This window comes from Amblyomma maculatum, chromosome 2, assembly GCF_055883805.1.
Source record: "Amblyomma maculatum isolate TAMU_Amacu chromosome 2, ASM5588380v1, whole genome shotgun sequence".
Classification (NCBI taxonomy): Eukaryota; Metazoa; Arthropoda; class Arachnida; order Ixodida; family Ixodidae; genus Amblyomma; species Amblyomma maculatum.
Genome location: NC_139345.1, coordinates 224,275,778 through 224,289,531, shown reverse-complemented (window position 1 = coordinate 224,289,531; position 13,754 = coordinate 224,275,778). Strand labels below are relative to the sequence as shown.

Here is a 13,754-nt window from a genome sequence, read left to right as displayed (position 1 = left end):
CCACATGAAAGTGAAAGGTGATGTAGCCTAGTCTCAAAGGTGTGCAAATAACGTTTTCTTCTTGTGGCCCACCTAGGCCACTGCTTTGCTAATAAATGGGCTGCACATCGACTTATACAGATTTAAATTTGAAAGTGGGACAGTATGAGGCCCTTTCCACAATCACTTCAACCCCCCCCCCCCAAAAAAAAAACGTTGTCCACTATCGTGAGGAACTCTGCACGTGAGGCAGATGCTTGAGCCACTAGGCCATCACTGTGCACCTCAGTTTGCTTACAGGAATTGTCAGTAATGTTGACAACTGTATTTCATTTGTAGACATTTTTATAGCTTATAAAACCCTTGTCTAGGAGAATATGTACCCATGAATGTGAGACTCTGAAACAAAGAACTGCTTATCTATGTTGTTGATTAAACTACTAGACAGTGCTGAGGAGCAGAATTCTGAATGGTCCATAAAAATACCATTGTGTTGTATAGTCCAGAATGAGATCTCATTACTTCAGGACCTTGATCACACCATGCATCAAATTGTGTATTCTGCAGAACAGCAGGCGTTCTCGTTACAGTTGCCATTTTTGTTGGCAAGTAGGTGATGATCACATCAATACTAATTTCATTATTGAAGTCGTACCTAAGTTTGAAACTGCCACAGTCGAAAAGACAAAAATGCAGACTGCTGCTAGGTGTGCAGCATCCCCATGAAATATTCAATGCTTCTTAAAGTATCCTATTTCACCTAGCTGGGTATGTGGGTTGGGCAACTACAGCTAATCCATCTTTAGTAGGCAACATTAAGGATGGATACAGTGAGTTTATTTATAATGACAAACCACGGCCAATACCTACCATGTTCGTGACTTGTGTTTCAAAACTTGTGCTTATATATTAAATATGTGGCAGCCATTTACTACGCCACATACCAAACTTTGCCCGCTTTATCAAGCATACTGAACCTGTGCTTTTTCGATCCTGTAAGTACAGTTTTTATAAGGACAGAACCAATGCTACCATAATAGAGTTGAACGTTGAGCTAGTTGGTCACGCATCTCTTGGAAGAAGGCAGCAGAGCAGGTAACAACACAAAACATAAGAAGCACACACAAACAAACACAAGGACAACGCTGCACTGACAACTACATTGACCAGAACCCGCATATCTTCTCCCTTCACTTCAACAGCACCAAACAGAGCTAGAGGGATGTGTGTGCGGGTTAGCAACCAGGACTTCAACTCTGGATGCAAAACTTCGCACCGGACTAGGTACTCCAAGTGTATTCAGGGGATTGTTTATCATATTCCTTTGCAATATGGTAAGAAATATATTGTACAGACAGGAAGATGTATCAATGACAGGATTAGAGAACACGCTATGGCAATATCGGACAAGTCTTGCACTAATCTCGCGGTGCACTGCAAAGACTGCGTTGTTTGTAAAGACCAAAAATGTCCAGCTGACCCTCACAATGTTAAGGTTATGAAAAGGATGAAGGATAAGTTAGCAAGAGAGATTTATGAAGCATATGCAATCAGTGACTCGGGAGACCAATGTGTCAGTATGCCTTCAGTGGCATTGTTGAAGAAGGAATTAGAATTTCTACGCAAGTCGGCAGGACGTTAAAGACAAGGAAGAAGTTGGCTGCAGACGTGAAGTGAAGGCAGAAGATGTGCGGGTTCTGGTCAATATAGTTGTCAGTGCAGTGTTGTTCTTGTGTTTGTGTGTTTTTCTTATGTTTTGTGTTGTTACTTGCTCTGCTGCCTTCTTCCAAGAGCAATGCAACCAGCATAATTTGAGTTGCCAAACTTCAGTGTTTCTCTGGCTCAGTAGAGGCTGCAAAGTGGCAGCCTCTAGAATTGATCTGTGAAGCTTACATTATTACAAGGGCACTTCAAAACATACCTCCACAGTTGAAATCGTCAATACTTCAGCACAGAAACCTAGCCCTACTTTGGCATTGTGAAGTGGCATTCATGTGGGAAAGAGTGCTCTTTAAAAATAGGCTGTGTGACATGTTGCAAAAGAAACAGTATGAAGGAAATGACTACACCCTTAGATTTTTACCCTGTTGGGGTGGTGAAGTGGTTAGGGCACTTGACTACTGTGCCCAAGGATGTGGGATCATATCCTGGCCTAGGCGGCTGCTTTTCGATAGAGGCGAAAAGCTAGGCGCCCAAGTGCTGTGCGATGTCAGTGCACGTTGAAGAACCCCACGTGATCACTATTTGCGGAGTCCTCCACTACAACGTCTCTTATAGCCTGAGCTGCTTTGGGACGTTAAACCCCACAAACCAAACCAAACCTTAGATTTTCAACAAGGATTGTGGACCACGTGCAAATTCTTTTAGAAGTCAAAATAAGACCTCGTACAACTTGCACAGTAGTGAAACAAGGGATACTAGTGTCAATGAAACATTTGAACATGGCATCACAGAAACTTGTAATGCTAAGTTTCCAATATGCAAGGATTAGGGCACAGAACAATCTTTATGCCAACAATTTCTAGTAAGATTCCTTGTATCTAGTTTTTTGTGATAACTACTACTTTGTAGTGCAACATGGAGCAAAACTGAGCACGAATGGTGATGTCATTCACTGTGTACTACATAACTTATTTTCCTGAGTACATTTCACAACTGTGTTGCCTCCAAATGTTGGAAGTCTGAGTATTTATGTTTGCATTATGTTGGTACCTAGGAGCGCTTTCGAGTAATGCGCAAGTCAGTGCGACACCCTGCAGGTGTGCTTCTGCTGTGAACTGAACAGCATTTCCTTTTTATCTAACGACCCATACACCTACATCAGTATGATTGACCAGCAGAGCTGCACTCTGGTGGTATCTGCAGAGTGGCACTGCAGGCTATATGCCAGCACAAAAGGTATTTCCGTGCATTCCACAGATTCGACGAAGTGCAAGGCTGTTCATGCTTATATGAATGCTCAAGATTATAAGCTTCAGATAGCACTGCACTATCAGACAAATGCAGCACCCTTTCTTCCCTATAATTCGCTCTACACCCCCATGGTGGAATCAAATGCAATGGAATGGATGGTAAAGTACTGCCACCAAAGTGCCCTCAGTCTCCTGCAATGAGAGAGCATGTGTCATTCATGGTGGTTTCATAGCATGAACAGCAGCAAACCACATCACACACTACTGCTATGGCATGCAATAATTAATGGCTGCATAAATTGCGTGCATTGAGAACCACGGTCCCTGCTTATTCTTACTATCTGTAGCAAAACATTGGCAGTGTTGCAGAGGCAAGCAATTAACGTTTAAAACCGACAACGTTCTCATGCGTATTAGAAAAACCGGCAATAGATACAAGTGTCGCGACCTTGAACTCTATCTACTCGTCCTTAACTGTGAGCATACACAAAGCGACCGAATCAGAGTCGACACTGACCACTGTTTCTGCAGCACCGAAGCTGTTCATTAATATGTCTTGACACCCCAACCAACGCGAGCAGAATTGTTGCGCTGCCCCTGGCCAGCAGCTATTGATAATACATAAAATACAAAGGTAGAGCAATGCTGAACTATTCGCCGCGAGGTCGACCTAGAGGTGGTGCCACCGTCACTCCGGTAGTGTGGATCGGCGGCCGGCGGCGCTCGCAGAAACGCACACTGCGTAGGTCTGCTTCCGAGTTTACGGCGGGTTTGTTGGCGATGAAAACGTGTATTCTGCAGTATTTCTGCAATATTGCAGAAAAAAATCGATGGATTTTGCCAATGCAGCAGAAGAAGAGCGGATTTTAGGAAAACAAAGCACGCAACCACCAGACTTCTAGATTTACCTTGCACGTTTCTTGCGCTGTACCGCGCTCACGCGCCTAATGCTTGGGCCTGCTTAATGACAGCTTTGTTTTTCTTATCGACTTTTAAACAGTTTGCGCGTGCCTCATGCAAGTGAGACGCAATAGATTAGTAAGAAAGAAACCCATCAACGAATTAGCGGTCAGGGGTAGGTCAGAAGAGTTCAGGATCTCGCTAAAGAATAGGTATTCAGCTCTAACTGAGGATGGCGACATTACCCTAGAGGCAATGAACAATAATTTCAGAGATATCATTACTGAGTGCGCGGTGGAAGTAGGCGGTAGGATAGTTAGAAAGGATACCGGTAAGCTGTCTAAGGAGACGAAAGATTTGATTAAGAAACGGCAGAGTATGAAAGCTTCCAATCCAACAGACCAGATCGAATTGGCCGAGATATCAAAGCTAATCAATAAGCGCAAGGTGGCCGATATAAGGAAGTATAACATGGAGAAAATTGAGCATGCTGTAAAGAACGGGGGAAGCCTTAAAGCGGTAAAGAAGAAATTGGGCATAGGCAAAAACCAGATGTATGCGATAAGGGACAAGGCGGGCAACATCATCACTAATATGGACAAGATAGTCAAAGTAGCCGAGGAGTTCTATACAGATCTCTACAGTAGCCAAAGTAGTCAGGACCGTAATGAGATTGGCGGTAGAGAAAAACAGTCAGACGTTCCACCAGTAACGAAGGACGAGGTCAAGAAAGCACTATAAACTATGAAAAGGGGGAAATCAGCTGGAGAGGATCAGATAACTATAGATTTGCTGAAGGACGGGGGGGATATCGTGCTAGAAAAACTGGCCACCCTGTATACGCAGTGCCTGGTGTCATCGACGGTACCAGAAGCATGGAAGAATGCAAACATTATCCTCATTCACAAGAAAGGGGACTCTAAGGACCTTAAAAATTACAGACCAATCAGCTTACTGTCTGTTACGTATAAGGTATTTACTAAGGTAATCGCTAATAGAATCAGGACAATTCCTTAGACTGCAATCAAGCAAAGCATCAAGCAGGGTTTCGGAAACGGTACTCTACTATCGATCATATCCATACCATCAATCAGGTGATAGAAAAATGCTCGGAATATAACCAGCCCTTATACATAGCATTCATTGATTACGAAAAAGCATTTGACTCAGTTGAAACCTCGGCGGTGATGCAGGCATTGCGAAATCAGGGGGTAGACGAGCCGTACGTGAAAGTGCTGGAAGATATATATAGTGGCTGCACAGCAACCATAGTGCTACATAAAGAGAGCAACAAAATTCCCATAAAGAAAGGTGTTAGGCAAGGAGACACAATCTCCCCAGTACTATTCACAGCTTATTTAGAGGAAGTATTCAGAGACTTGGAATGGGGGCAGTTAGGGATAATGGTAGATGGAGAATACCTCAGTAATCTGCGATTTGCTGATGACATTGCCTTGCTAAGCAACTCGGGGGATGAACTGCAAATAATGATTGATGACCTAGACAGAAAAAGTAGAAAGGTAGGCTTGAAAATCAATATGCAGAAGACTAAGGTAATGTTCAACAGCCTCGGGAAGGAACAGCAGTTTACATTAGGTAGCGAAATACTGGAAATAGTAGGCGAATATGTCTACTTAGGACAGATAGTAACCGCAGATCCGGACCATGAAAAGGAAATATCAAGAAGAATAAGATTGGGATGGAGCGCATTTGGCAAGCACTCGCAGATTATGACTAGCAGCTTACCGGTATCGCTCAAGAGGAAAGTATACAACAGTTGCATCTTGCCTGTACTCACCTATGGGGCTGAAACGTGGAGGCTAACCAAGAGAGTTCTACTTAAGTTGAGGACAACCCAGAGGGTTATGGAACGAAAAACGGTAGGGGTAACATTAAGAGATAGAAAGCGTGCAGAGTGGGTCAGAGAAATAACTCAAGTTACCGACATTCTAGTGGAAATTAAGAAGAAGAAATGGACATGGGCAGGACATATGCAGTGCGAAGAGAGGATAACCGATGGTCGCTTAGGGCAATAAACTGGATTCCAAGGGAAGGAAAGCGCAGCAGGGGGAGGCAGAAAGTTAGGTGGGCCGATGAGATTAAGAAGTTCGCAGGGGTCAAGTGGATGCAGCTAGCACAGAACCGGGTTAAGTGGAGAAATATGGGAGAGGCCTTTGCCCTGCAGTGGGTATAATCAGGCTGATGATGATGATGATGCAAGTGAGACCAGCAAATTTAGTGTCAAGCCCATGCAGATACCTGCAGTACTTTAGATTGAATCGAGAAAGCCTGGTTCATTATATCGTACTTGACTCGAGGATTAAGCAGGTTAAATGTAGCACTGGCAGCGCACTGCATGGCGAGTTGCTTTAGACTGAGTGCACATCAACTCTGGGCCAGACAACCACGCGCAAGTATTCCCCAAAAATGAGATCACGCCGACACTATACAGGAAACCTCGCCGCACAGGAAAGCTGATTGTTCACGTGTACAGCGCTGAGGGGATTGAATTTGCCGATGTGCTTTTTGCGGCCACTGTCATAGAATGTGATAGCGTATTACTGCATGCGCCACTAACTGTAAATGATTTCCTGAAACCAAGGAAAGTATAAGGGATTTCTGATGTTTGTGATGTTAATATATAACGGTAAATTAGTAGTCTAATTATTTTGTTTTGCAATGCCAATAAATTTCACCATGTGAGAGAACTTTTACACACTTGACAGAATTTACAATAATCAGCGATTAATTTTCAGTAACGTTAAAGTGCAAGCTAGGAATTACTCGCTGCGAAGACATCGTTATAAACTGCGCATGGGCACTGTCATGTTCTGGGAAGCCCTTTTACAGGCTGAAAATTTCTTTATCACTAATTATTTAGCAGTGATTAAATCTTACTCGCAAGAAGACATCGTTATAAACTGCGCATGGGCACTTTCATGTTGTGGGAAGCACTTTTACATGCTGAAAATTTATTTATCACTAATTATTTAGCAGTGATTACATCTTATACGAAGCAAAAAAAAATTAGCGTTGCTTCCAAAACAGATGCCGGATATAAAACTATTCCGAAAGAAATGGAGGTCATCTTATCATGCGACTATAAAGATGTATTTATTCCCGAACTAAACACTGATATTTAAAGGGGTCGTGATACGAAAATGTAGCTGCCCAGTTGCAATTTTCCTTGCTTCGGTAAACATCAGGCATGCCGATTCCAAAATATCTCGTCGAAATATTGCTTCTGCATTTAATAATACCATTCTGAAATCACAGCATTTTTGCGTTCCTGAAGCGACCATGCGACCCTGTAGGCCGGAATTAGAAGTACTCGCCTACGTCATGTTTAGCCGTAAGATAATAGGTTTTTGTTAAAGTTAGCAAATAAAAAAATAGTGTATCAATTATTCGCTCACGCAAACACATTTCTTTAACAATCTGTACCCGGGCAGTCTCTCGTTGCTGTCACGTGACGCGCGGTCGGCGGCGGCGGAGGAAGACGGGTGGTGTCTGCTTCTCGCTGCGCGCTGGAACAGAGCGAGAGGTGACACTCGAGTTCATTTTCGGTAACGACGACTAACCTCGCTCCGCCGGGTACTCCAAATGACCATGGTTCCAATCTTATTTGTTGTTGTTTTCTTCTTCTTTTTTTTGGTGAAGATTTATGATGGAGCACAACAACGTCTTGAGCAGTCACATACCACCGGTACAACTTGGTTGTGCGGCCGCTGCTGTAATTTTTTTTCTTTATTCTTGGCGTCATTAACGATACGATGTAAATACGGTTTCAGGTCGAAGAAATCGACAAGTGTGTTCAATCCGAGTGGTGGGTGGAGTGTTTCAGGAGCGGGCGCCACGGCGCGTACTAGTATGTACACTGCTCGCCTCCGCGCTGCATCGTTGAGAATAGCGTGTCGAGCTTCGCTTCCTTTATTTCGGCTCGATGACTTGAACTATGGCACTACACGGAAAGCGGGAAACAGGAAACACCCAGACGGCTGCTTCAACTACGTAGTCGCCGCCGGGATCTCGCCAGATGCTCTCAAGAGCAGTCGGCATCGGCACGCACCGTCCGCAGCTGCACCTGTTCGAAAGCTTCGGTTAGCGATTGCGCACTCTCGCAACGGTCGAACGTAGGCTAGGCTGCAAGACTCGGACATACATACCAATGCTATAGTGCTCTAGACCAATGCGTAGTTCCGAAACGGCTGGGATTGGGAGGCTGGCGGTCGGGGCTTCTGCAAGCCGGAGTTGTGCCGCGGTTACCGTGGCCTCTCGTCGCAAGTGTTACTGTACCGGTCGCAGGCTCCATCTTCGCCGACCTGGCACCCGAAAAGCTGCGTCGGCGTAAGGCTCAAAGCCCACGATGTAACCATGTTTTAACAGTAGCGACTATATAGCCATAGCAGCGACGCTGGAACCTGGGACGTCGGCATGGACGTCGGCCATATTAAAAAGCCTGTGTGAGCGTAGAGTAGGGCACAATTAGAACCTCTAAAATACACCGAGCTCTGTCAACTTTGGCTCGCTCCGACAACGGGAGCTTCTCATTCCCAGACGGCCATAGACGTCCGACGGGCGACCGACGGACGTCCGTTTTCGGACCTTCGGACATCCGACGGAAGTCCGGTTATGTTCGATATACGTACAGCGGACGTCCGTCGGACTATCATTCGTGGATCCGGATCGCGTCCCACGGACGTCCGACGGACAGCCGGAGGCGGACATTCGGACGTTTCCCGGAACTTGCTTGCAGGGCCCGCTATTGGTGTAAAAACTTGCCAATAATCGTGTAAAGCTCGGCAAGCATGCGCCTTGGAAATTTCAGTCACATACTAGTGCTCAATGCCTTTGTCGTGAGAGCAAAGCAGACAACAGAATATGCAACAGGTTCAAGTTTACTGTTGTCTGCTTTACTTTCACACACAAAGCACTGAACAGTAGTGTGCAATTAAAACTTCCATCAAAGACGCACATATGCTAGCTGAGCTTTACACAAATGCACCATTCCTGAAAACATGCGAAGTGCATAGGCATACCAGCATGCGAGGTTGTAAAAACAGCATTTTGTTTTTTTTTTGCTTTATTGCAAAAACTGCATGCTTAAATAGTCTACACTAAAAAATATCCATGTTAAAGCTGCATGCAAACATAGACGGAATGGCATGGTAAAATGCAAGCCAACTGGAGTATTAGGAATCTACTTGAATAATTTTTTTTAATTATCCTTGGCCGCGACAGCTCTTTCCTTGGGGAGGTGGTGGAGGAAAAGGTATTTATTGAAACCTAATATTTCGGAATTAGCGAGGAGATGATCATGTCCTCTGTGGGCGGCCTCCGCAGGCCGGGATTCCAGGAGCTGCTACTATCCTGTGCATTTGCTCGATCAGCTGTTGCTGGTCTTTCAGGCCAAAGATGGAAAGAGCAGGTTGGGCTCCTCCTGCAACAGAAGGGAAAATGAAATTCAAGTTATCTGCGCTGAACTTTGGTTACACATCTCCAAGGGCAACTGCCAGCTTCCTCAATTGCTTTTTCCAGATGGCACTGTACGCATGCATCTCCATTCAGAATTGTCACATACTATATATAAAGGTCATATAACTGCAGCAAAACCCATGCAGAATAACAAAAGATACAAACGTAGTTTGACCAGAACCTGGCATTCAGTATTTTAATGCTTTTATGTCGTATCTTTGAACATGCCACTCTGACCAAACATGGCATGTTATGCTTGCTGCTATGCGCCCTCATCAATGCCCAAGACAAGGAGTGCACATGCAGAGAAACTAAGCATAAAGGATGCTGTATATGAACATAAAGCACAGCCAGAGCATTGCAGTATTACACAGGTACGCATTGGCGGCAGAAACCTGCATTTTGAGCGGATTAACAGGCAGATTTCTAAAGTTATTGTTCCTGCTCTGAAAAAAAGTGATCAATAATAACATCATTTCAAATTGTTACCTTTTTGTTCTGTAAACTGCACGTTTCGCTGGTTTCCATGTACCCTCTACCGAAGACATTCCCTGGGCGTGTCAGGGGTATATCGACATCAACATCTAGGCTACAAGCGTCTAGAAAGCGTCTCCTTAGAGCAGCTGCGACGAAGTAACTTATCTGATAACATGCAAGCTGCTGCAGCAGAATAAAGATAGACATTTGACATGTGGCTAAAGCCCAATGTGGAAGCATAGCCCGCCGCATTGATTGCGCAGTGTTCATGCTTCTACAAGAGTTAAAAGTAAAGTTATTTGTTTACCCACAGCGCTATATGTGACATTACAATAGCAAGGCTTATAGTTACACAAAACACAAAAAGCTGACAACCACAAGCTCCTGATGTATTACCGGCAGCTTGCAGCATGGATGTTAGTTACTGAAATATGGTTGCATAATTCTGGCAACCAGCTGTGCATGCATGTCATGAATTTCTCAACTACGCACAACAAATTACAAAAAATAATGGTATTTATAAATGCAGCCAGCTGTTCACAAGAAACACTGTAGCTTTTTTAGGTGGAAGGTAGTGGCCGCCAAAGAAACTGCCTCTGTCCAAGGGCCGTAATTTTCCCTATGTAATATCGGGGACAAAAGTGTGTGGACTACACAAACAGCAATCAAAGCACATAACTTTCACGTCGACCAGGAAACTCCGACCATACTTGTCGATGTGAAAGTTCAACGTTAGTTCTTTCATGTGTACAAGAGAAATGAGGTCACAATTCGTTTACATCGCGATTCTAGTCCAAAATCTCCAGACATACTGTCCAGACTTTCGCCCCCGCAGTATAAGCCACCACTTGGGTAAGAGATTAGTAAAAGAAGTGTATAAAACACATGAGTGCTGTTGGACAGCCATAGCTATAAAAATGGTATTGACATTGGAGTACTGCCTTAAGGCGGGGCCTAGGGCATTACAAAAGCAAGAGTTAGTGTCCGCTGGTCCTCATTTGAACAAACAAAAAGAGGGGGGGGGGAGAAATCTACCTCAACTACATGTTTTGTGTGACATCAAGCGGCAGTTAGCATTAAAGATATCACACAGTTTTGTGGAAGATTTGGGAGCGCTTTGCTGCTTTCTTACAGGATTGGACAAAAGAGCTCACCATCTTCAGAAAGGCATGTTATATAGAAATGAAAATAGTGAATTTACTGCATCTGGCCACAACACCTTGCACACGGTGAGGAAGGTGAACTGAAAACTTTATACATGAATGTATATATTTACAACAGGTGAAACAATGACCATGATCTATGCCGAAGAGGCAAGAGATCAAAATCTAGCTCAGAACGAGTTCTCCAGGCCGCGGGGCCCAGTTTCATTAACTTTGGGACTCCGCCCACATTTCTCATCCCCAATAACAACGAACTCACACATGACTGGCTAACAAACATTTTGGCATGTCTTTCCACTTTCATAAGGTTCTTCACCCTCTCCCTAATACAAACAATGCAAAAGGGACAACAAATTCGTTTCACAACAAACGGAATTTAGAGAATGGACCTCGAAATAATTGGCTCACTAGGTCACACGCCAAACTCTCTCCCCTAGGAAAGAAAAAAAGAAAAAAAAATTAAAACCCATCAAAACGGAGTCCCACGTGCTCAACCATTGCCCAAAGCTTGCACCCTTGGCGGCTCCTTTTACAGGGCAATTATCGGCGTCCGAGTCAGCACCATTGCGGACCACATCAGAAGAGCCAAACCACATCCTCCCGCTCCGCATCATACCGTCACTGTTACACACTTGCCCTTTTTCAACGCCGCCATCTCCCACCATTGTTGGCATCCAGGGTTAGAATCCTCAACGAGACCCACTCAGCGCGCCTGCACTGAATAATTGTCACTTTTATGGGCTCCCCGACAAGGAAGAGGGCCTTACACCCTTCAGCCTGACAGTGTTTTTTCTTTGAACGATAAGCAGTTCTTCCAAAAGAGGTGCGCGTTTCAAAGTTGTGCTGCCTCCGGGTGATGGGTCCAGTCAGCGTACTAAGGACTCCTTAGTACGCTTAGTACTAAGGACCCCTTAGTTGGTGTATACTGTTCGTAAAGCTCCTTAAATAAAAATGAGCCCCCTACATGACGCAGCAACGAGAACTGCCTGTCCCCGCGTCTTTGAGTGCGACAGCAAAGTCCTCAGAAGAAGGGACTTCTTTCCCTCTCTGCCTACGTTTCCGTTAAGCACTGTAGCTGCTGTAGCTGCCTCTCTGTGCGCGCCTCCCCGCCTCCTGCCCGAGGGCAAGTGGGAGACGGCCGCAGCTGGGCATTGAACAAGTGACCCAAAAAGAGTAGACTGTAATAATGATGCCTAGCATGCCCACCGATCCCTTACAGAAATCATTAAAAGAATGAAAGCAACACATCAGATAACGCTACAATGTTTCTAAGTGCAAAGTCGACAACTCCAAGTATATAAATATATGTACACCTCTGCACATTAACTAGACAGAAACAGTGCAGAGTAAACTAATAACTCAGTGTCTGGCAACACTATTAAAAGGCGATAAAGGCCACGGGGGGCTACGATTATTAGTACCGTTTTGCCTTTAAACTACAATAACATACTTGTTGCAAGCTTAAAATCAGATTCACACCTGTCCCACCCACAGCAATGTAACACACATCTGACTCGTCTGCAGAGAAAGAGCAAGCTAGACTATTACAGACGCACCCTTGGTTGTTTTTCTGGCATTTTTGAGGGTGAAGAATCTGACTTGTCAGTAGCATGTATATGAATAAGAATCCTATTGCAGTAAATGCATCAGATTATCTGGAGTGGCTTTTCTTTGCTGACCACATATGAGGTGAGCTATAATTTATCCAACTTGGCCTAGCTCCTAGCTTTATTCTATGAATAACAAAGCTATAGCAGGTACACAGTCGTTCACTCTTAGGCTGAACATGCGAGTGCGTGGCATGCACTTTTCGAGATGCCACTGCATCCATCGCAGCCGCACACCGTAGCGAAGAGGCAGACAGCATGAAGTACAAGCCTCTAGTCCCTCTACCGCCACTGGGGTCCTAAACTAGAGACCCCTTGTTTTTGCCAGGACAGGCCCCCTTCAGGGTCAGCTAGTGCGTAACCTCCTGTATTTGTATCTGATGGAAATGTTTTCCACCACCACTCACAATACGCAGCTGCGCATCATAGCAGATGTGAAGCAACAACTCCTGGTCCTTCTACGCATAAGCCACTTTGCCTTGATGCATGCCTGCGCACCATAGTAAAGAGGCAGACGACATGACGCAGCAGCTCATGGTACCTTTACACATGAGCCCCCCCCCCCCCCCCCCCCCCCCATTGTACTTCGATGCGCACCATAGCAAATATACAGACTACGTCACACAGCAGCTCCTGGTCCCTCTATGCATAAGCCATTTAGCCTCAATACGCACCTGCGTACCTGAGCGAACAGGCAGACGTGAAGCTGCAGCTCCTGGGCCCTCCACGCACAAGCCACTTAGCATCAATGCACGGCTGTGCACTGTAGTAAAGAGGCGAATGACGTTAAGCAGCAGCTCCTGGTCCCTCTACACATCAGCCATTTTGCCTCGATGCGCATCTGCACACCGTAACAAACAGCCAGATGTGACAAAGAAGCTCCTGGTTTCTCTACACATAACCCACTTTGCCTCAATGCACGTCTGCACACCGGAGCAAAGAGGCAGATGACATGAATCTGGAGCGGCTGGTCCCTCTACGCACAAGCCACTTAGCCTTGATGCATGGCTGTGACGGATGCATTGCTATTTTGCAAACTGCATGTCACACATTCCCATTCAAGTTAAGAGTGGACGACTGTGTAAACGTAAAATACTGGCTATTTACTTCAATGGACAATGACAAAAAGTAACATGGTGGACAATGTAAAAAGAATTTGCTGCATGAAGTTTGTTGAAACCAGTTCTACATCCTACATGTAAACAAGCTAAAAACATTACTGTCGAAGGGATGTCCTGTGT

The 13,754-nt window shown here is 44.9% G+C and overlaps 1 long non-coding RNA gene across 2 annotated transcripts in view; it reads right to left on the bottom strand.

Annotated features, from left to right (window-relative positions):
* Nucleotides 1-9,048: 9,048 nt before the first annotated feature.
* The window catches only part of LOC146201381 (uncharacterized), a 40,788-nt gene continuing 36,082 nt past the window's right edge, over nt 9,049-13,754 (bottom strand). The window contains exons 3-4 of one of the 2 annotated variants that reach the window (XR_014704877.1): nt 13,196-13,354; nt 9,049-9,231 (exon numbers count right to left, since the gene is read on the bottom strand). This is a non-coding gene — a long non-coding RNA (uncharacterized LOC146201381). The remainder of the gene's footprint in view (nt 9,232-13,195; nt 13,355-13,754) is intronic. The other variant, XR_014704878.1, reaches the window with a different exon arrangement.